The following is a 24,313-nucleotide window of genomic DNA, read 5'->3' on the forward strand; positions in this document are numbered from 1 at the left end:
CAATGCTTCATAAATCTTTACGAGCTGTTATCAGTAGAGATTTCTGAGGACTTGAGCAAGCGAGGGATCCTATTCGGATGACCATGTGGAAAATTACTATAGGTGCTGGGGGGGAGGGATGTCCTCAAGTGTTCAAGGCAACGTATAGCAGTGATTCTGCCTTTTCCACTGCAAAGTTCACACACAAGAAAAGGCAGTTGATGATTCTAAAGCTAGCATTTTCCTCAAAGATTTTTAAAATTGTCAACTGATCAAACAGATTGATTTTGAAGGATGCTATCCACATAGGGTATGATATTAAAAAAAGGTTTAACCAGATTGGAGAGGCTCCTGTGCCCAGTTAAACCCTGCTGAGCAAGATGGCATCCAGTATTCAGTGGCACTCGACGGATTAGTACTGCTGAATTTGACCATTAACTGGCTTGGTTGGGGGGGAGCAGGGGGCTGGCAGCGGAGCAGTAACTTATCCTGTTAACAGTGATTTTCAGTCTGTTCTCTGGCTAAGCAATTGCATAAAGTTAGAACAACTAAACAGCTGTCCTAACTTTGGGCCCCTTCTACAAAGCTGCGGTAGCGATGCTGCACCAAAGCCCATAGGAATTGAATGGGCTCTGGTACATTTACCACGGCAACATCGTCACCGCAGCTTTGTAAAAGGGGCCCTATATGCAGTGAGTTAATATTGGCTAGTGCCTGGTCAACTTTCAGGTCAAAGGACGTGCTGGGAGCCAAACATGCTCCGGTACTAAATATCTGATATTAGTGTAGCCTGTAGCTGGAAGCAGTTTACCACACAGGCCAACAACAACAAAAAATTTTCTTGGTGCCTTGGGTTTTTGACCTGTTCCTGGGGTTATTTGGGCTGCTGATTCAGAAAATTGCATTAGATGGACTGCATCAGCTCTAGTTTCTTAGATATGGTTATGGGATAGTAGATATGCCTTAGGGATAGTAGGCCCAAACATGAACACTGGCAAAAAAAAAAAAAAAAAAAAGATTGGCATCCGAGGGAATATATGGTGGTTGGAGGACAAAATGTAATCAATGAACCTTTGGTAGCACGAGATCGAATCATACCGCCATCATTACATATAAAGCTAGGCCTGATGAAACAATTTGAATAAAGACAGTTCATGCATTGAATACCGTATTTTCGCGGATATAACGCGCGCGTTATACGTGATTTTACGTACCGCGCATACCCCTCGCGCGTTATATGCCTGAGCGCGGTATACAAAAGTTTTTAAACATAGTTCCCACCCCGCCCGACGCCCGATTCACCCCCCCAGCAGGACCGCTCGCACCCCCACCCCGAACGACCGCTCGCACGCGCTCCCACCCGAACCCGCATCCACGATCGGAGCAAGAGGGAGCCCAAGCCCTCTTGCCCGGCCGACTCCCCGACGTCCGATACATCCCCCCCCCGGCAGGACCACTCGCACCCTCACCCCGAAGGACCGCCGACTCCCCAACAATATCGGGCCAGGAGGGAGCCCAAACCCTCCTGGCCACGGCGACCCCCTAACCCCACCCCGCACTACATTACGGGCAGGAGGGATCCCAGGCCCTCCTGCCCTCGACGCAAACCCCCCTCCCTCCAACGACCGCCCCCCCCAAGAACCTCCGCCCGTCCCCCAGCCGACCCGCGACCCCCCTGGCCGACCCCCACGACACCCCCACCCGCCTTCCCCGTACCTTTGTGTAGTTGGGCCAGAAGGGAGCCCAAACCCTCCTGGCCACGGCGACCCCCTAACCCCACCCCGCACTACATTACGGGCAGGAGGGATCCCAGGCCCTCCTGCCCTCGACGCAAACCCCCCTCCCCCCCAGCCGACCCGTGACCCCCCTGGCCGACCCCCACGACCCCCCCACCCCCCTTCCCCGTACCTTTGGAAGTTGGCCGGACAGACGGGAGCCAAACCCGCCTGTCCGGCAGGCAGCCAACGAAGGAATGAGGCCGGATTGGCCCATCCGTCCTAAAGCTCCGCCTACTGGTGGGGCCTAAGGCGCGTGGGCCAATCAGAATAGGCCCTGGAGCCTTAGGTCCCACCTGGGGGCGCGGCCTGAGGCACATGGGCCAAACCCGACCATGTGTCTCAGGCCGCGCCCCCAGGTGGGACCTAAGGCTCCAGGGCCTATTCTGATTGGCCCACGCGCCTTAGGCCCCACCAGTAGGCGGAGCTTTAGGACGGATGGGCCAATCCGGCCTCATTCCTTCGTTGGCTGCCTGCCGGACAGGCGGGTTTGGCTCCCGTCTGTCCGGCCAACTTCCAAAGGTACGGGGAAGGGGGGTGGGGGGGTCGTGGGGGTCGGCCAGGGGGGTCGCGGGTCGGCTGGGGGACGGGCGGAGGTTCTTGGGGGGGGGCGGTCGTTGGGGGGAGGGGGTTTGCATCGAGGGCAGGAGGGCCTGGGATCCCTCCTGCCCGTAATGTAGTGCGGGGTGGGGTTAGGGGGTCGCCGTGGCCAGGAGGGTTTGGGCTCCCTCCTGGCCCGATATTGTTGGGGAGTCGGCGGTCCTTCGGGGTGAGGGTGCGAGTGGTCCTGCCGGGGGGGGGGATGTATCGGACGTCGGGGGGGGCATCAGGCTTTCAGGATGGGGACAGACCTTCAAGGGGGGACAGGACTTCAAGGGGGGACAGTGCACGGAAGTCAGGGGGGGTGAACGGAGAGTCGGGACAGCGCACGGAAAGTCAGGGCGGGCGAAAGGAGAGTCGGGCAGCATGCGCGTTATATGCCTGAGCGCGGTATAGAAAAGTTTTTGTACATATCATCGTGATTTCTGCGCGCTATACCCCTGTGCGCGTTTTACAATGGTGCGCGTTATATCCGCGAAAATACGGTATGTGGAGGAGAATAATGAAAAGAAACATCTAAGTCTTACAAAAGGAGCTTCTTGTGTGTCAAATGACTGGAAAGTTTGTATCATAAGAACATAAGAAATGCCTTCACCGGATCAGACCCCCAGGTCCATCTAGTCCGGCAACCCGCACACACGGAGGCCAATCTAGGTGTTCCCTGCTGAAGACCTTGTTTAACCGTATCCCTCAATGTGTCTTGCAAGAAGATGTGCATCCAACTTGCCCTTGAATCCGACACAACCTCCTCCGGGAAAGCATTCCAAGCGTCCACCACTCGCTGTGTGAACGCTTGGTGCTTTTGGTATGAAATAAGTAGATTTTCATGTTGTACACTTTTCTTTTAATTTTTAATGTTTCCTTCATGTTTAAAAGTTATTAATTTAAACAGTACATTAAAATATCCTGATTTTTTTTTTTTTAATAGGCAAGCAGAGTGGGTCATGTTCTGTATCTCAAAAACTAGAGCTGATGGGAGAAAACCGGTGCAATTTTTTGGAATCAGCAGGTCAAATATACCCCAAAACGGGTCTATCATTTGAGGCACCAAAATGAGTGTTGGCCAGTGTAATTTATTTATTTATTTTTCTTTACCGTTCTCCCAGGAGAGCTCATGAATTTATTCAGGTCCTCAAGCGTTTTTCCCTGTCTGTCCCAGTGGGCTCACAATCGATCTAATGCACCTGGGGAAATGGGGGGATTAAGTGACTTGCCCAGGGTCACAAGGAGCAGAGTGGGTTTGAACCCACAACCCCAGGGTGCTGAGGCTGTAGCTTTAATCACTGAGCTTTAACCACTAGGCCATTTTCCATTGTCTGTTATTTGAGGCCTAAGACTAGAATCACAGTGGCTACTGCAGGTCGGAATTGGTGTTCCTGGGCTGTGATGTAAATGTGGATCTCGGTTCTGGAATATCAAGGGATGCTGCCAGTCAGCACGGGAGCATGGGGGCAGAGATTGTGCGTTAGATATAGTATTGGAATAAGCAGAGGTACTGCCTTAATGCTCAAAGTCATTCATAAAACCTTCTCAGTGCCAGGTAGTTTCAGCAAAGCAGGGAGGCTCAGCCCAGACTTAGGCTATTGAGGGGAACTGAGAGTCTCCAGGACAATCAACCTGGGGAAGCTAAAATTTCCATTTAAAAATGCCTGTTAATCAGTTAGCAAATGTCCAGGAAGCAGTCAGAGAAGCAAAGCTAGGGTCGGCAAGGGGGGGGGGGGGAATCAATAATTAACTGAAGAGAGAAATAATTGCTGAGGAGCCCCAGGACAATGTACACATGATCCTGCTTGCAACAGGGTTATGCATTTTTGTAGTCCTACTGTTCAAACCATTCCCTGGATCTTGTTTAATTGGAGATGTGGCAATTCAATTTATTAATAAACTTAAAACACTAACAACCCCCCCCCCCCCCCTTTATCAAGCTATGCTAGAGGTTTTTAGCGCAGGCCAACAAGGCAAGTGCTCCAACACTCATAGAAATTCTATGAGCACTGGAGCATTTACAACGCCGGGTCGTGCTAGAATCCTCTAGCACAGCTTGATAAAAGGGGCCATAACAGTGAAACATTACTATCATTGAACAAAATTTATGATGTTCCCTCAAAAACTATGTCTGGGGCTCAGGGTGTAATGGATCAAGTGGATAAACAGTTGCCAGTCAAGAAATAAGATCAGAGATACTGAATGTTTCAGAAATTTTGGAGACTTTTTCATTGGAGGTTTCAGACAGAACAACCCTTCTAGTTTCATTTGTTTTTGAGCAAGACCAGAATGCTGTTACGAGACTCTTTTTCAAAAATTCCCAGCTTTTATTCTGAGTAAGAAAAATTGAATTTATCCAGACACCACTAGACAGACACAGGAATGGAGGAGACTCTCTTTGACCTTGAGAAGGGATGTCCTGACCTTGGGTGCTGCTCTTTTTTTTTTTTTTAGCTTATTAGATATCTTGGAGTAAAGTATACTTTTTTCCTTCCTGACCCGTTAAGAATCTTTATTGATTAAAAAAAAAGATTATGGTCCGAAGAATCCAAGGGTTGTGGTTGATTAAGTATGTAATGGGCCTTTTTCATGTAAAGTACTCTGTGGAGGTGAGAAAGAGGAGCCTTCGAAGATTAGAGCAACAGTGGAGGAAGCGCCTTGATTTATTTACTCAGGAAGCATTCATGGTAGCTTTGGCTGATTATAAAGAATTAGTGTTCGCTACCAAAAAAACATTATTTTGATAAGCAGATTGCTGCAGCATCTTCAAGGTCTAAGGAGTTATTCTCAGTTGTGAACATTCTGACTGTTCCTAGAATTAATAAGAATCGTCTTCCAACCTGTGATTAGTTTGCGGATTATTTTCTATTTAAGACCCAAATGTTGGGAAATGTTGCGCCGTTGCAAGTGGAAGGTGCCAATGTTGGAAGTGTCGAAGCTTGGAATGAGTTTTTGCCAATTAGTACGGCGGATGTGGTCCAAGCTATTGAGTCTGTAAGTGCGTCCAACTGTTGTTTGAATCCTTGTTCAACTAGTGGGCTAAAAGCTTTGAAAATCGAGATAGCGCCATCTCTTGAGGCTATTATTTCTCGTTCTGTAACAGCTGGACAGGTCCCAGATATGTTAAGTTTCCAAGTTTTATTAAAATTTGACAGGAGTCACCATACAACATATTACCAACAATTGGAAAGATTACAATAGGCTTAGCTACGCATTTTGGTGGAATTCATTATGTCATATTTATAAAATGGAAAGATCAATTGCCATACAAAAAGGGAATTATAATAATTTTAAAAAGATTTGGGGGCCATTAACAAATTATTGCAATGAATAGACATCATTTTTCTAATGAAAGTACATTTACATGTAGGGGGAGGGGGGAGTGTAAATAGTTCTTTTAAAGGTCTGATTAATAGATTGAAATATAATATATAAATGATATTTTGAATTAAATTACTTGTTGGAAGTGTGGATGGGGGGGAATAAATTCATGTATGTAAAATCATAATTGTATGATTATCAAGTGAAATGTAGTATTGTGCACTTGTAAGAATGAAAAATGAATAAAGAATATAAAAAAAATAAAAAATTTGACATAATCGCCTATTCAAAGATTTCTAGGTGAAAAACAAAAATAAAATTGTACAGGGCTAAAAAAAATACATAGACATAATTTTAAACTCACCAGACATGAAGGTTAGGTGGGGAGGAACTACAATCGTTGATGAAAAGAAAAACATTCAAGGATAGAACAATTAGGGTTAGTGAAAAGAGGATAGGTTCTTTCTTTATGAATAACGACATTAATTAACTTCAAGGTTATATCGAGAATGCATCTCTGAATAGATGACTTTTCAGTTTCCCTTTAAAACAGTCGAGTAATTTTTCTTCTCTTAGCTCTGGAGGAAGAGCATTCCACAGCTGGGGAGCTGTGACAGAAAAGATCTCCAAGGGTCTTGTACCAATTATTTTTAATGAAGGTACAGTTAATAATTGACACTACCAGATCCGCCCACATACTCAAACTATCTTTCCCCTCGTTAAAAGGCGTCATGTATGCAGGTAAATTAGGGAAATCCCTTTTCTTCAAATTCACTGAGCTTTGGAATAACATTCCTGCCCCGCTGTGGAACTTAGGCTCATTCCAATTTTTCTGAAAGCATCTGAAAACCTGGCTTTTCTCCAAAACATAAAGCTATCTATTTAAAATGTAACGCTAGCTATCCTTTTCATTATGAGGGAAGGACATAATTTCTTATTATGTCCTTCCCTCATTTATTGAATTACCTGTAAACCGTGCCGAGCTCTATCTTTATGGAGATGATGCGGTATACAAACTTAAGGTTTAGTTTAATTGCAGGTCAGTAGATCGGAGCACACACAACGGTGTATACGGTATTAGTAGATTGTATATGAATTCAGGCATTTTTGCGTTAATCTTTTATGTACTCACAGACTTATCACACAGCTGTGGAATACACTTCCAGATAATGTTTATCAGATTCCTTTGCTTTTATCTTCATGAGGCCTTTGGCAATTTTTGAAGAGAAAAAATTGTGATTGTTGCATTCAGAATTGTATTGAAGAAGTTTGGTATGTAGATTATTATAATGGTTTTATTTCTTGATGTGGGAGTGTTAATGTGTTAGGTTGTTTGTCTAATCAATCAATTTATAATCTCCAAGTAACAATATTTTCTCCAGCTTGAATAAATCAATTCTTCTGAGCCTCAGCGCCACTACTCCATCCGCTCAATAAACTTTCATAGCGGTGAAGATTTCTGTGCCAAATTGTCATGGGCTCAATTGTATTTTATATTATTTTCTTATATATTAAATATATTAAAGTTATTTTTTTAAATAACTTATTTCATAAACTTCCTCTAAAAGCTATTAAATGCCTTTCTCAAGGGTCCCCCCGGAGCCGCCAATACCATCCGCCTCACTGTGTTTACAAAGCTTGCAGCAAGGGTCTTGCTTTGTAAACACAGAGAGGCGGATGGTATTGGCGGCTCCGGGGGTGGGGGACACTTGAGAAAGCTCCATGCAAAACATGTCGAGCTTAAAAACAACATTTGAGATAAGTTAATCTTTCCTTTGAAAAAGATATATATTTATACTGAATGGTAATGCTGTTTAAGACATTGATTGGTAAAATGTCTTCTGTTATAGCTTCTTTGTAAAGATCGCTTGATAGATATGCAATCTGCAACAACTGATGTTCTTGATACACCCTCTTTTCGGTTGATAAATCTTGAAGAATGTTAAAGGCCTGCAACTGTGGAATGATCTTCCAGAAACAGGTATGAGCATTGAAAGATTTGAAAATGTTTACGATTGAATTGAAAACCTTATTGTATTGAAACTTAGATTCTGATTTATAACTGACTGATGGACCATTTGAGAACCCTGAGTTTTAGTGAGAGATGATGGAAAATATGAGAAATGGGAACGTTAAGATGTTGATATGAACAGGACGAGATCAATATTTTGATGGTAATTTAATTATGATTTTATTTTGATTTTAGTTTATCCTGTTTGTCCAGATATGTGATGTCTAAATTGTGTTGATTAGATTTGTGCATGTAGAGTTGTACGCTGCATAGATCAGGGGTGCCCAAAAGGTTAATCGCGAAGGCAATGCGAGTCGATCGCATTGCCTTCGTGTTCTACTTGCTTCCCGACTCGGAAGCGCCGAGCCGACCAACTTCCCCCACCCGACGTCAATTCTGACGTCGGAGAGGAAGTTCCGGGCCAGCCATTCACTGCCTGGCTGGCCCGGAACTTCCTCTCCGACGTCAGAAATGACGTCGGGGAGAGGAAATCTGGTCGGCCCGACGCTTCTGTGTGGGGAAGCAGGGAGAGCTTGGGGTGATGGTGGTTTGGAGGCCTGTTCCCCGATGGCGGCGGTGGTGATTTGGGAGCAGTCAGGGAGACAGAAAGAAGGGGGAGCAGGGAGACAGAAAGAAAGAAGGGAAAAAGAAAGAAAGAGGGGCAGGGAGACAGAAAGAAAGAAAGGGGAGGGGGCAGGGAGAGAGGTGGAAAAAGTTGGCGGAGGGAATGAGGTCTGGAAGCATACAGCAGGCTGAAAGAAGGGAAGAAATATTGGATGCACAGTCAGAAGAATAAAGTGCAACCAGAGACTCATGAAATCACCAAACAAAGGTAGGAAAAATGATTTTATTTTCAATTTAATGATCAAAATGTGTCCATTGTGAGAATTTATATCTGCTGTCTATATTTTGCAATAGCAGTTTTTAGCGCAGGGAGCCTATGAGCGTTGAGAGCAGCGCGGGGCATTCAGCACAGCTCCCTGCGCTAAAAACTGCTATCACAGATTAGTAAAAAGGGAGGGGGTATATTTGTCTATTTTTGTATAGTTGTTACTGAGGTGACATTTTATAAAGTCATCTGCCTTGACCTCTGAAAAAAAACCTGAATACAAATGATAATTAACATTTTCTCTGCGTACAGTGTGCTTTGTGTTTTTTAAAATTTTTTTGTTGGTAGATCATTTTGACTTGGTCATTTTAAAAGTAGCTCGCAAGTCTAAAAGGTGTGGGCACCCCTGGCCTAGATGTTGCCTCTAAGAGTGGAATATAAATATTGAAATAAGTAAACATCCTTCAGTTGTTTTAAAACCATATTTTTTAACTTCCACCTCAGAGCATCAGTAACCACCAACCCCCCGCTTAAAAAAAATTGCAGAAGTGGTTTTTAGCGCAGGCTGGTGCCGAGTGCTGTGCGCTGCTCCCGACACTCATAGGAACTCTCAGTGTCGGTAGCAGCGCAGAGCATTCAGTGTGCCGACCTGCGCTAAAAACCGCTTTGTAAAAGGGAGGGTATAAGAGGTGGAGCAGCACAGCGACATCTGGTTTCTTTTACCTTTTCACATACTGTAACCTCAGATGAATTTACCTAGCTGATAAGAAAAGTGTCAAGTTTGTGTTGCAGAGCTAAGGTTTTATCTCTGTTGCTGCTCTTTAATGATGGCTTGGGCACACGGGTGAAATATTCCTTAGCAACATTGGCTTCAGGATGGTATGGCGCAACAAGAAAGACACTTCACAACATTATCAGGTGTGAGCTAAATCAAAATGAATGAGCAATGCAAATTCAGTTGAACTGAATTGTGAATTATTACCAAATGTCTGGCAGCTCAAAGTAATAATAATAATAACAGATTCTATACCGCAGGACCATGAAGTTCTATGCGGTTTACAATGATTAGAAATGCTACAGATTGAGTAGAACTAACATAGTTAAAATCTAGTGACTAACATGTCTAGAGATCATTTATTGAGGGAAAGATTGTGCAAATCAGCTTCCTACATACTTTAAGAACAGATGTGTTTTTAGGTGTCTCCTAAATTCCCCATAAGTATTGGCAAGCATAAGTAATTGTTTCAGGTCAGTACCCCATAATGCTGCTTGATAAGAGAAAAGATGTTGGTGATGTCTTTTAAATTTACATCCTCTAACCGGAGGAGAAACAAAATTCAAGTTTGAGCTTCTTTTATGTCTATTGGTTGAAAAAGAGAAACGGTCGGTTATGTATTTGGGGGCTAGGCCTTAAAGCAAAAGCATCCAAACTTAAATTTCACACCTGCCTCCATCGGCAGCCAATGCAGGAGTAGGTAGGAGGGAGTTATACGATTGAACTTCTTCAAGCCAAAGATCAGCCTGACTACCACATTTTGCACTAGTTGTAATTGCTGCATATTCTTCTGGGAAATTGCCAGATAGGCGATATTGCAGTAATCTAGTTGGCTCAGTATTAGCCAAAATCTGTATAGGTTTTGCCATTATAATTACGGATGTCATGAAATCTTCGGGCCACTTGGAATGATCAGAAATTTTTATAATAGACCGCTGACCATCCTTTTTAGTAAAACCAGTGCATACACACTCTCTCACTCTTGGGAGATCATTCAAAGACATTGCTACAGGTGGCTTTGGCTCCTGCTGTGATCCCAAGGTTAGCCTGATGGTGTTTCATGGTTTCTCTGGTATCCTTGAAAGTGACAGGAGTCGCTCCAAGACCCATGTTAGTGTGTTCACAGCAGATATTTCAAGAACATTCTCCAGTTCAACCACATCTTCTAAAGTCAGATTTTCATGTTACTAACGGCTGCCCCATGATTACAGCCATGGAAACTGCTGACTGACCCTTGCAGCTAATTTCCCTATCGGTCTAGTCAAGCAGAAGTAAGCTTTCTCCTCCTTGAGTCTAAACATATAGTTTGACCTGAAAAGTTTCACGTGTAATAATTTATTCACAATACACATCCTCAGGAATGGCTGAAATACTGGTACCAATTCAACTTTCAAGTTTATTTAATACTCGATATACGCTACATAGCATCAAATAGAGAACATAAGAATTGCCGCTGATGGGTCAGGCCAGTGGTCCATCTTGCCCAGCAGTCCGCTCACGAGGCGGCCCTTAGGTCAAAGACTAGTGCTCGAAATGAGTCCAGCCTCACCTGCGTATGTTCCAGATTAGCAGGAACTTGTCCAACTTTGCCTTGAATCCCTGGAAGGTGTGTTCCCCTAAAACAGCCTCCGGAAGAGTGTTCCAGTTTTCCACCACTCTCTGGGTGAAGAAGAACTTCCTTATGTTTGTACGGAAGTAGCCTGAGGGTTGGAGTAGTAGGCTGGAAACCAGAAAGCCCAAGTTCAAATCTCACTGCAGCTTCTTGTGGCCTTTGGCGAGTATCGGACTCTCCATTGCTTTGGGTCTGACGCTAGGCAGATGCTGCCAGCAGTGCCAGTCTAGGTCATGCGCTCTATATTGGTGCCTCACGTTGCATAGGAAAAGATGATCTATTTTAATTTATTTATTATTTTGTTTTCTATCCCGTCCTTCCCAAAGAGCTCAGAGCGGGTACAGGTTAACATACACAATATACAGTTAACAGGTTACAGTTTTCCATAGTTACAGTATGTTTTTACAGAATTTAATACCAATATCCATAATATACAGTTTACAGGTTAAATTTGTCATACAGTGCAAGATTTTTTTTTTTCCCTTCAATAAAATAACTTATTTATCCTGGTGACTGTACGGCTGGAGGAGAAGGCCAAAATACCAACTTCAACCAGCCCTGCTAGAACAGAAATCTTTACTAAACTTACACAATTTTTCAACATTTCTGTCTTTCGTTTTCTTTTTTTATATATATATTCTTTATTCATTTTTAAATCACATTCAATAAGTGGAAAACAGAATAAATTAATCATTTTACACTATAGACATCACTTAAATTGTACAAGATTCATACAGATTAATACCCTCCCCCCTCCCAACCCAATCATTTCCATTAGAATTACTATAAAATTTTCCTCTAATTTTAGTATTATATTATATATATATTATATTGTCTTTCGTTTTCTATCATCTGTTTGTACTTATAAGCATCGTTATCTGCCCCATCATCAATTTTTATATATTTCACAATTTTTTCAAAAATTTCTCCAAGTCTTCACTATTTCATTATTATTTTTAAAAAATCCAAAACTTATCTTCAAAAGTTAGGTCCATGCATATCATATCTGGCAGCGTTTACGAACAGCCTTCGACATAACATTATGTTTTGCTGTCCAAAGTTGCATCAAGGAAGCCAGTTCTGCAACCCAAAAAATATAACAAAAAGGTCCATCTCCACAGTCCAAACAGAAATATATTCTTCAGTCCAATACACTCTTGACATACAAACATTTCTCAAGCAAGCTGCACTCAAAGATGGCAACAGTGTCTGACATCATCCTTTTAAAGAAACAATTGAACCAATAGAATAAAAGTAGTACGAGTAACATCGATTGTGTTCCACAGCAGTGACATCCAACCCAGTTCCTTGTTATTTCCACTAGGGGCAACAGACTCCAACTCATAAATCCACCGTTGTTCCTTGTGGTTTAGTAGTTATCGCAATTACCACCCTCCCATTCATGCTTTACCTGATCAATAATGTGCTACTGTAAATCAGAGAAAGAATGATGAAACTGAGTTCAATGTTGGGCTAGCAAGGCTATTGCCTGAGATGTATTAATCTGTGATTTGTGCTCATTCAATCGTGCTTTAATAGGCCTAGATGTATGGCCAATATACAATTTCCAGCATGGGCAAATAATCACAAAAATCACAAATTTGGAAGTACATTACATTTACATTTCTAGACCACAAAACCTTACGGATCAATGCGGTTCACAAAAAGATTTTAAAAACTGGACATTCCAGTGATCTACAAAACTTATCATAAAATCGTATTAGAGCTCTAGAAATTTTGTAAATAATATTGATTTTAGTAGTTTTCTAAAACGTAAATAGGAAAAAGACTTTGTGAATGAAGAGCGTAACTCCCTGTCCCAGCTCGCTGCCTCATAAGCAAGCAGATGCTGTTGGAATCTCTTTAGAGTACAACCTCAAGCTGGGGGGGGGAAGACAAATAGAGTAGAGTTGAGTAAAGAACGCTTTGGTGTAAACAAAGTAAATAATTCTAGTAAATACTCGGCCATGTAAGACTTTATAACAGAGAGTGCCCAGTTTGAATAATTCATGAGCCTCAAATGGAAGCCAATGAAGTTCTCTGTAGTAGAGTATGGCACGGGGAAAAAAATTCCCCGTCCCCGTGAGATCATCCCCGTCCCCACAAGCTCAGTCCCAGCGAGTTCAGTCCCCGTCCCCATCCCGCAAGCTCGGTCCCCGTCCCGCAAACTGTCAGATCCCATCCTCACAAGCCTCAAATAGTTATGATTTTATACTGAACTTATTTTATTAAAGTATAAAAAGAGACTATTCTGTACAATTGTCATTTTATAAACATAAATAATACAGAGCAAGGATCAACAAAACCCCTGTCTCCCCTCCCTTTCACAAATATCTCCTTCACTATTGTGAAAACTGAACAAACCAAATTACTACAGAATGCTACACAGAAAAATCAAGCTAACAAAATACCATAGTCACACATGACAGGAATAGTGTTAGGGAAGAGCAACTCGGGCAACTGCCTCCTGGTCAGAGAGAGAGCCCTAAGCCAGCTGGAAGCTAAAGAAGCACAGCCTGGACTTTGCAATCCCCAGTTATGTCTAATAACAGCTCTATCAGGATACATATTTCAAATCTGACATATTCTAATCACAAAATATAAAATAAATTTATTTTTTTCTACTTTTTGTTGTCTGGTAATTTTATTCTTCAAATCACATTGGTCTCAGGCTTTAGTTTTGGGTTCCTTCTGTCTTCATCATGGCATGGCTGGCTCCTGAAGGTAAAATAGGAGCTGGGGAGATGCCGAGTCTGACACGGGCGCAATTTTTTTACCACAGGAGCAAGACTTTTCACCGCTTCCACGGGAAGGTGACAGGTCTTGTCCCCATTCCTGCGGTAAACCAGTTGCAAATATCCCCATTACTACGGATTTACTGTGGTGATGACCACGGTTTACCGCGGTAAACGGTCCCTGTGTCATTTTCTACTCTGCAGTAAAATGTAATATGATCTAATTTTTTCAAATCAAAGTTCAAACGTACAGCAATATTTGGAACTCTTAAGTCTAAGTATATTTGTTTGAGGTCCAATATGAACTGAATTACAGTAATCTAAAGTGCTAAGTATTAGGGATTGCCCCAGAATGTGGTGAAAACAGCTTAGGGAAAGGGACTGGGACTTGTATACCATCTTTTTGTAATTATACAACCACACACAAAGCAGTTTGCATACAGTTATTTTAAGCATTTTCCCTATTTATCCCAGTGGGCTCACAATCTATTTAATGTACCTGGGGCAGTGGAGGATTAAGTGGCTTTCCCAGAGTCACAGGGAGCAGCATGGGATTTGAACCCGCAACCTCAGGTGTTGAGGTTGTAGCTCTAACCATTATGGGAGATGAAGTGACTTGACGAAGGTGACAAATGTGGTGGAAATGGAATTTAAACACAGTTCTATGAATTTATAGTCTTAAGGCTGCTAATTCAGGTTCTTGAAATTCACTGATGAATGAAAACATTACACGTAGGATTACCATACTTTTCTCCGGGAAACCCGGACACATGACCCTGCCCCACCCTGTTCTGTCTCCAGCCCCGCCCCCACAAAGCCTCCTTTCTCTTCCAGATGAGCTCCAGCCGCGTGTGTGTGACATCCTCCGCCCATACTCAGAGGCCCTCCAGATGTGGCCAGAGCTCATCGGGGCTTCCCAAAACCTGGACAAAAGTCGGGTTCTGGAAAGTCCATCTGGGAACCCAGACAGTCCTCTAAAAAGAGGACATATCCAGGTTTTCCCGGCCATCTCTAATTACACAGATTGTAGGGGTGACATGTGATCCTAAGTTTGTAATGAGCTCATTGTAAGATTTAGTGCTTGGGTTTTCAGACATGTTAAGAAGTTCAATACTTATTCCTGTATCATTTAAAAATACTTCTGTTGTTAGGTATGAAGAAATGTTGCAGAGCATTAGCATCAGACTCAGATTCTCCACTCAACCACCTCCTCAGAACTCCCATGCAATGTGGGTTCAAGTTTAACGTACGGACCTATTGTCACCATTTTCCACTTTGATTTAACATCTATTTCTGAAAGCACTTAAATACACTGCAGTGTCGTGTGTTTTGTTCCAGAAGACCGAGATGTAAGAACTGCTTTGTGTGTGTGTGGGGGTTCTTCTTTTACTTTACAACAGGAAACAACATACGGCTCTGGAAACTTGAGGTCATGGAATAGGAAACACCACAATGCAATGCAGAAAACAGCACAGTTGTCTCTGTTCCTTAATGTTATCTTTCTGTTTAAAATATGCTTCTTAATGTACGACATTGACAAAGCCTTCAGTTGAGCCGTCTTGCTCCAGCTTTCCCCCTTTAACAGGTGCCTATGCTGCCGCTGCCTGGAACTGGGAAACAGGAGACAGTAGTTCTGAGCCGGGATTGCACAAGTGGCCACAGTCTGCGTTCCCAAGCCAGCAGCGTTCCACACATGCCTGCCATTTAAGAATGAATATTGCCTAAGCTCACGCTCTGCAGAGATGGAGGGAGAAGCTGTGGTGAAATTCCAGGGAACAAATCCATCGGCAATAAACACAAAATAACGAAAGCTCCAGTGTTTGCATGAGCCCCTATAATGTAAGATAAAAATGCAATTTTGTACTTTGAAATGCCAATCTTTTCTATATTATGTACCATCTCATTTGAAAACTTTTTGGTCAGTTCCACCCTAACTCTCCCACTGCAAGGGGTGTTGTTGGTTGGCAGCGGGAGAGAATCGGCATCTCTCCTGCTGCAAGGGGGGTCACCGCCGCTGTAGGGGGTGTTGTTTGTGGCGGGAGAGATTGGGCATCTCTCCCGCTGCAGGGGAGGGGTTGTTGGTTGGCAGCGGGAGAGGGGAGCTGTGGCTCAGATGGACAGCAGGATGTAACTTGCCCTTTCTACCTGTCCTCCTCACTGTTGATGGCTGACATAGCTCTTATGTGAGGGCTAGGAAGGCTAGTTGAGTGTTAGTCTGAGGAGTCTGAAAGACAAATTGTACCCAGGTCTCCTAATTATGCTCACCAAGTATTAGACAGCTGTAGTGATAGGCGGAGACAAAGCTGGTTTAATAGTTTTCTTGTTAACATAGTAGATGACGGCAACTAAAGACCCGACACTTGTGATTTGGAGCCATCTGCTAACCCTAAGTATCAGATTATTAAGCTGGCACCAAATCTGTTATTGTTTTATGGTTCTGTGAATTCCTTGTGCTCTCTTGTTTCTTCCTTCTTAGTCTCAACGTGGATAAGTGTAAAGTGATGCATGTAGGTAACAAAAATCTCACGCACGAATACAGGATGTCCAGGGGCGGGACTTGGAGAGACCTCCCAGAAAAGAGACTTGGGAGTTATGACCGAGAAGTCAATGAAGCCATCCACGCAATGTGCAGCAGCGGCAAAAAGAGCGAACACAATGCTAGGAATGATAAAGAAGGGGATCACGAACATATCGGAGAAGGGTATCATGCCGTTGTACTGGGCCATGGTGCGCCCTCACCGGGAGTACTGCGTCCAGCACAGATTGCCGTACACAAAGAAGGACACGGTACTACTCGAAAGGGTCCAGAGAAAAGCGACTAAGAAGGTTAAGGGGCTGGAGGAGTTGCCGTACAGTAAAAGATTAGAGAAACTGGGTCTTTTCTCCCTCGAACAGAGGAGATTGAGAGGGGACATGATTGAAACATTCAAGGTACTGAAGGGGATAGACTTAGTGGATAAGGACAGGTTGTTCACCCTCTCCAAGGTAGGGAGAACGAGAGGGCACTCTCTAAAATTAAAAAGGGATAGATTCCGTACGAACATAAGGAATTTCTTCTTCACCCAGAGAGTTGTAGAAAACTGGAATGCTCTTCCGGAGTCTGTCATAGGGGAAAACACCCTCCAGGGATTCAAGACAAAGTTAGATAAGTTCCTACTGAACCAGAACATACGCAGGTAGGGCTAGTCTCAGTTAGGGCGCTGGTCTTTGGGCACGATGGACCACTGGTCTGACCCAGCAGCGGCAATTCTTATGTTCTCTTTCTATTGCTGCATCCATCCATCATGGGAGGTCACATAATAAAATAGGAAAATAAAATGTATCCTCATATAATCAGGCCTAAATTATATTGTGCTACATTACAAACCCTCAGCCTCACCAATATTCTTAGAATTAACAGGGGATTTATCTAGAAGAAAATTTTATCTCCATTATTTTCTTATTATCCTAAACTCAATTCACATTTCTTTGGCTCACAGGTTTCACCATATTCATTCCACTCTCTTTATGGGGCCCTTTCACTAAGGACCCCTATAATTTTTATCATTTTTATCACCATCACTTGATCACATTTTTGCTTATTAAGACTTTACTTGTACACTTATACATTTACATATTTTCATAGGACCCCAGAAGAAGGTTATTTCTAACCAAAACCCGGACCGTGTCTGGTCCACACCACAATCCTTTACCGTGTGTTATATGGATTTACTAATTTGTCTGCATCACTTTTATTTGTGAAGACTTTTATTAAAACATTTATATCGAGACCATCATTTCCACAGTTTACTTTTCCGTGTGGACCAATTTGGTGATTTTATTTTTTTTTTAATTATTTATTAAATTTTATAATTTTTGACATTCACATCAGTCAAAAAAGAGGAAACAATTACGATGCAAAGAAAATAAACAATATAAAATCCAAATCATATATAGAAACATAGAAATAGACAGCAGATAAGGGCCCACGGCCCATCTAGTCTGCCCACCTTAATGTCCCTCCCCTACCTTTGCCCTGTGAATAGATCCCATGTGCCGATCCCATTTGGCCTTAAAATCAGGCACGCTGCTGGCCTCAATCACCTGTAGTGGAAGACTATTCCAGCGATCAACCACTCTTTCAGTGAAAAAGAATTTCCTGGTGTCACCTCGTAGTTTCCCGCCCCTGATTTTCAACGGATGCCCTCTTGTTGTCGTGGGACCCTTGAAAAAGAAGATATCTTCCTCCGCCTCGATGCGGCCCGTAAGATACTTGAACGTCTCGATCATGTCCCCCCTCTCTCTGCGCTCCTCAAGCGAGTATAGCTGCAATTTGTCAAGCCGTTTTTCGTATGGTAGATCCTTGAGTCCCGAGACCATCCGGGTGGCCATTCTTTGCATATATATCAGGAAAATAAAATTATATTACATGGTATAGTTAGTCCGCAATCTAAATGTATGGAGACGGAGCTGAAAATTACTAAGATTTACCAAAGGGAAAAAAAGATAACAGGAAAACTATAGATGAGGCTTGAATGCCCTCAAACTATTCCTCTCTGAGCGAATTAGAAGAGATTGAAATCATAGGCTAATTACCGATCATTTGTAGATGAAATAAATTTAGATAACTTCTGCGGCTCATAAAAAACATATCTCTTCTCTTTATATACCAAAACACACTTGCATGGGTTTCTCAGGACAAAGGTCGCCCCCAACTTCACAGCCTGAGGTTTCAAAATAAGAAATTGCTTTCTTCTCTTCTGGGTAGGACGAGATACATCTGGATACATTCTTATTTTAATAAAAAGGGAACATCTTTACATTTGAAAAACAACTTAAGCATCCATTTCCTCATCTGAATCAATAGCAAATTGTACCAATAAAGTAGCAGGTACTTGAGTCTCAGTGTCCGACCTCTCCAGGAAATCCAAATTATCAGCAGATAAATTCTGCTGATTGGGATTTTGCGACCTAATTATTTTAGGTAGGTAATATATTTTAGAGAGAGGTGGATAAGAAGACTCAGGTACTTTCAAAACGTCATTTAAATAACGCTTAAACATAACTATTGCAGGTATAGATTTCACCCATATCAGGATGCACCCTCAGATGAATATGTTATTCTTTAGAGGAGTTTTGCATGCAAGCAAAGGAGATGAAAACACGATTTTACCAGCGGGGATACCCCAGAGAGGCTGTACAAAAGGCTTATTTAAGGGCCAAATACGCCCAACGGGAGGATAATCATGAAGATAGGGAACCCACGGAGGTGGTTGCATTCATTCAGAAATACTCCATCCTTGCCCACAAAATTAAACAAATAATTTTAAATCATTGGCACATAGTTAAATTGGCTAATCCCTATATGCTCATTTAGGAGAAATAAAAACATAGGGGAAATTGTTAATCACTCCATATTGAGAGAATTAGCCCCTAAAGTTCAGGGGTGTCATTCCCCCTGTGGCCATTGGCAGTGGTGTCAGTTTACCATCTCGGGGGAAACATGGGTGCATCCTGATACAAGTAAAATCTATATAACTAGACATATAACGGATTGTAACTCATCCCATGTTATATACCTTATCCAGTGTCCATGCCCTAAGCATGTCGTTCGACCCTGGCTATTAAGGTACAATTGACAGAGCATAAATCGCGAGTTAATACACAGAATGAAACATCCCCTATGGTGCGCCATTGGAAACTTTGCCATCATACGTTAAAAGATTCAAAATGGAGAGTTATGGACATGACTGTTGTTGGGTGGGAGGGAGATAATATAGACATGATTCTTAACATCAATGAACTGAGATGGATGTATAACTTGAACTCCATGATTCCATCTGGGTTAAATGAGACGTCGTATTGGATGGCCCAGGTAGATTTTAACTGAAAAAAGGGGGGGGGGGGTAATTTCCCCTCCTAGTTATTTCTACTTTGCAATCCCGAGTCAAGGTCTGAACTAGGTCCCGTTTGAGTATTTAGCCCTAGGTTCCCTATTGGTGTGGGAGGGCTGACGTCACTGGACTTTTTCTACTTCAGGGTGTTAGTGAACGCCGCGGCCATTTTAGCACGCCAGCGGCAATGTAGAATTCTAGCCTAACTGGGTTTACACAGGCTTACCCTTGCTTTGGCTGATGGAGAATCTCTTGGCATCTCTCTCTATCGCCTCCCCTCCCAGGCTGGAGATTTGGGTGGGATCACTTCCCATATCTCAACCCCACTCTTTTTACCTTTTAAAACTTATCTTCATGTCTGAAGACTGCTGGCAGTGAACAGCAATTCATACACACTGCTTACGCCAACCCCAGAGTCTTTCTGTGGTGTGGTCTCATGCAGAAACAGGAAACTGGATCAAAGGAAAGACTCTGGGGCCAGCACAAGCAACATGTGTAAACTTCTGGTTGTGGCTGGCGACCTCCAGATGTGAAGTTTTAAAACAGTACATGGGAGGGAGGGGGAGATACGGGGAGAGATGCCAGCTCATCAGTGGGGGTGGGAAGGGGTGGGAGAGATTTTTCTGTTTATTAAAAACTTGATATACTCGTACCACTCACCATAACCTGATCTAAGTGGTTTACAAAGCTAAAATCAGTAAATATGGAAAGGAACTCCATAAAATTATAGGAGAGACTTTACCTGCCCAGTCACCCAAGAGCCATGCAAATATAGTTCACACAGAGGAAGTGAGGAGTGAAAAGAGAGGAAAAGTTTCCAGACTGCAGGCAGAGAGAGGGGGGAGGTAGAGAGAAAAGTGTTCACCTACATTGGGTCAGGCTCATCAAAAGTTGGATATCTGGCTAAAAGTTATGTGTGTAAGTTTGTGATCTATCTATGCTCCATTCATGGATTCAGCCAAGGGAGGTCTTGCCTCACCAATTTGATGCATTTCTTTGAAGGTGGATAAAAGTGAGCCAGTTGATGCAGTGTATCTTGATTTTCAGAAAGCTTTTGACAAAGTTCCTCATGAGAGGCTGCTGAGAAAATTAAAGAGTCATGGTGGCAAAGTTCAGTTGTGCATTAGGAATTGGTTATTGGACATAAAACAGAGGGTAGGGTTAAATGGCTATTTCTCTCAACGGAGGGCAAATAGTGGAGTGCCACAAGGATCTGTACTGGGACTAGTGCGATTTATTTATTGCCTTTTTGAAGGCATTCACTCAAAGCAGTGTACTGCAAGAATGAATCAATAGACAATTTCAGCAGCAAAAATATTCAAATAATGCAAAGTATGGCATATGCTGAAGAAGACTTTTTGTCAAAACGCAGACCGTGTTGGGTCCTGTATCCCTAGCGGACTAGGTCCTTTAAAGCTTTTATGTGGATGATTTCAGTGTACCTTTGGAACTTTGACACTTTTAAATAAAGTCCATTTAGGAACATTGTCACTCCACAGAGTTTTTTTGGTTTTCTATAGTATGCTACATTACAATGTCAACACAATAAAACATTTTAATAGCATACGATGTAAATGAAGATGAAATATCTAGAAAGAAAGATAAGATAGAGTAAGAGGACATAGAATATAAGGGGACTATTTTAAAGACAGTTGTGAGGTCAGAAAGGTACAAGAATATAATCTCGACTAGGATAGAAGTGGATAAGCAAGTCCTACTACAGCATGTGCAGCTGGTGTGTGTGTGACTAGCAAGTTAGTTACTACTTCCTTTAGGTTGCAGATTACCAATAGAAGATCTGCAATTTCATTGTGTGTTCTTTCAGTATTCTGGGTGTATACCATCTAGTCCAGTGGTCTAAAACTCGCGGCCCAAAGGCTGCATGTGGCCCACCAGGTACTATTTTGAGGCCCTTGATATTATAAAGAATGATTCTTTATGGAAAACTTGTGCCTTAAGTGTCCGGCGGTCACATTCTGGAACATTGCCTGCCTCACTTCTGTAATCGCACGCAAGCGCTTTCCTGCGTCTGTAAGCGATTGTGAGGTGGAGTGGAGAGGACAATTGTGTACAGACGCAGGAAAGCGCTTGCGTGAGGTTACAGCAGTGAGGCGGGCAACGTTCCAGAACGTAAGGTAACCATTGGAGGCAGAGCAGCTTTGTGCGTGTGTCCGGTGCTGGAGGAGTTGAGAGCTGAAGGCGGTTGTGGATGTGACTGTGAAATTTGTTGCCGTAAGTTATTGATTTATTTAATTTTTTGTAAATCTTTATTCATTTTTCATCTTATATAAAACATTTGTCAATGAATACATCATTTGCAATTCTATCGTTTATGATACTAATAAATAAAAAAATTTTAATCCCATCCCTCCCACCCTTCCAATCAAATATATCACATAACTAATCTTTTCTAGAAAATTAATCATTAATAAATTCAAAATCCCCCCCCCCTCCCATCCCTTCTACCTAAAATTGTATCTATAATGTAAAATGTTGCCGTAAATTATGATAAAGGCAATTAGCTTTGTTGGCTTTAAAAAGAAGTTAGACAAAATTCCTGCAGGAAAATCCATAAACCTTTATTAGCCTTGTGGACTTGGGTAAACTATCCCTTGAAATCAATGTGGCTTTTGATGATCCTGCCAAGTATTTGTGACCCCCCCCATCCCTCTTTCAGAAATAGGATGTTGGGCTTAATGGTCCATACAGATGGCAGTTTTCAAATAGACCTTCCAAGAGTAAAGTCTATTTTTTGTGCTTTCCATTTGAAAATTTTCCCAGGGAGAAAATGGGCCATGGACTATATACGTCGCTGTCATGTGAGCTAAATTTAGTTTGGAAGGAGCATGCTTAAATTTGAAAAAAAAATGATGTACCCACTTTATTTCCTAATCTCATGCAAAGCATGCCTCCAGAAAGTCCCCTCCCCCTTTAGCTCAGGTAATAGCACGTGTGCTATACAGCCCTGTACTTCCTTAGAACTGGGTTAAGAGTGGACAGTTTTCAGATAGTCCTTTTCACATAATAAATGGTTTTGTTTTTTTTAAATGGTCCTGAAAAATCATCCAGGAGCAAACAAGACGGAGACCAAAAGAAGCAGCAACATCCCATGTCGTCATCACCACCACCACATTAGACGTAAACTTCTACACAAGCATGTACCTCCCCGGTCCGTTGATTCTTCGCCACTGACACGGCCATTCTAGCACTGATAAACAGCCAATGGCATATTTGAAGAGAATTGCCATACTGGGACAGACCAAAGGTCCATCAAGCCCAGTATCATGTTTCCAACAGTGGCCAACCCAGGTCCCAAATGCCTGATAGAAACCCAAAGAGTAGCAACATTCCAGAGCTGAAATTGTGAGGTCATAATGCCTCATTCCACCAATGCCTAAGAGCCAACCTCAGCAGTGATGTCACAATGGCTTGATTGTCCTAGACTTGGCGCGCATAAGAATGTAAGAGCTGCCATACTGGGTCAGACCATGGATCCAACTCAGGTTCCAAGTACCTAGCTAGATCTCAAGAAGCAAAACAGATTCTTTGCTGCTTATCCTAGGAATAAGCAGTGGATTTCCCCAAGCCATCTTAATAATGGCCTATGGACCACTCTTTTAGGAAATTATCCAAACCTTTTTTAAACTCCGCTAAGCTAACTGATTTCATTATATTCTCTGGCAATGAATTCCAGAGTTTAATTACACATTGTAGGAAGAAATATTTTCTCTGGTTTGTTTTAAATCTGCTTAGTAGCTTCATCGCATGTCCCCTAGTCTTAGTATTTTTGGAAAGCGTGAACAAGCAAGTCACATCTACCCTTTCCACTCCACTCATTATTTTATAGACTTCTATCATATCACCCCTGAGCTGTCTCTTCTCCAAGCTGAAGAGCCCTAGTCGCTTTAGCCTTTCCACAAATGGAAGTCGTCCAATCCCTTTTATAATTTTTTTTGCCCTTCTCTATACCTTTTCTAATTCTGCCGTACCATAGAGTAAGATAAGGGCATTATAACATTTTCATCTTTGTTTTCCATTCCTTTCCTGATAATTCCTAACATTCTATTTGCTTTCTTAGCAGTCGTCGCACATTGAGCTGAGGGTTTCAACGTATCCTCAACAATGACGCCTAGATCCTTTTGGGCAGTGACTCCTAACACAGAACCCAGCATCATATAGCTGTAGTTTGGGTTCCTCTTTCCTACATGCATCACTTTGCACTTGCTCACATTAAACGTCATCTGCCATTTTGACACCCAGTTTTCCAGTCTCACAAGGTCCTCTTGCAATTTTTCACAATCCTCTTGTGATTTAACAACTTTGTGTCATCAGCAAATTTAATTCTCTCGCAAGTTATTCCCATTTCTAGATCATTGATAAATATGTTAAAAAGCAGCGGTCCCAGCACAGACCCCTGGGGAACCCCACTATTTACCCTTCTCCATTGAGATCATTTAAACCCACTCTGATTTCTGTCTTTCAACCAATTCTCAATCTGAAGGGAATACTCTGCTTTTGGGAGGCTCTATGTCCCTGTGATGGTCCCGAGTAGAGCCGAGATTGTTAATGGAGCATCTATGATGGCTCTCTATTCTCTGAATATCAAGGATCAGAGTTCATTTCAAGCTTAGTATGGGTGTAGCTGCAGGGATTTACACAGCAGGGGAAATCTGTATCTGGCTGAATGTGGCACCTTTCTGGATCTGTGAACTGATGTAACATATACTTTTAAGTAAGCAAGAGATTTTCCACAAACTCTTATAGGTGGAATAAAACCAGCAATGTTTCCTACGGCAAGAAGAACGGAAAAAAACATAC

The sequence above is a fragment of the Geotrypetes seraphini genome, chromosome 17 (genome assembly GCF_902459505.1).
Source record: "Geotrypetes seraphini chromosome 17, aGeoSer1.1, whole genome shotgun sequence".
Taxonomy (NCBI): Eukaryota; Metazoa; Chordata; class Amphibia; order Gymnophiona; family Dermophiidae; genus Geotrypetes; species Geotrypetes seraphini.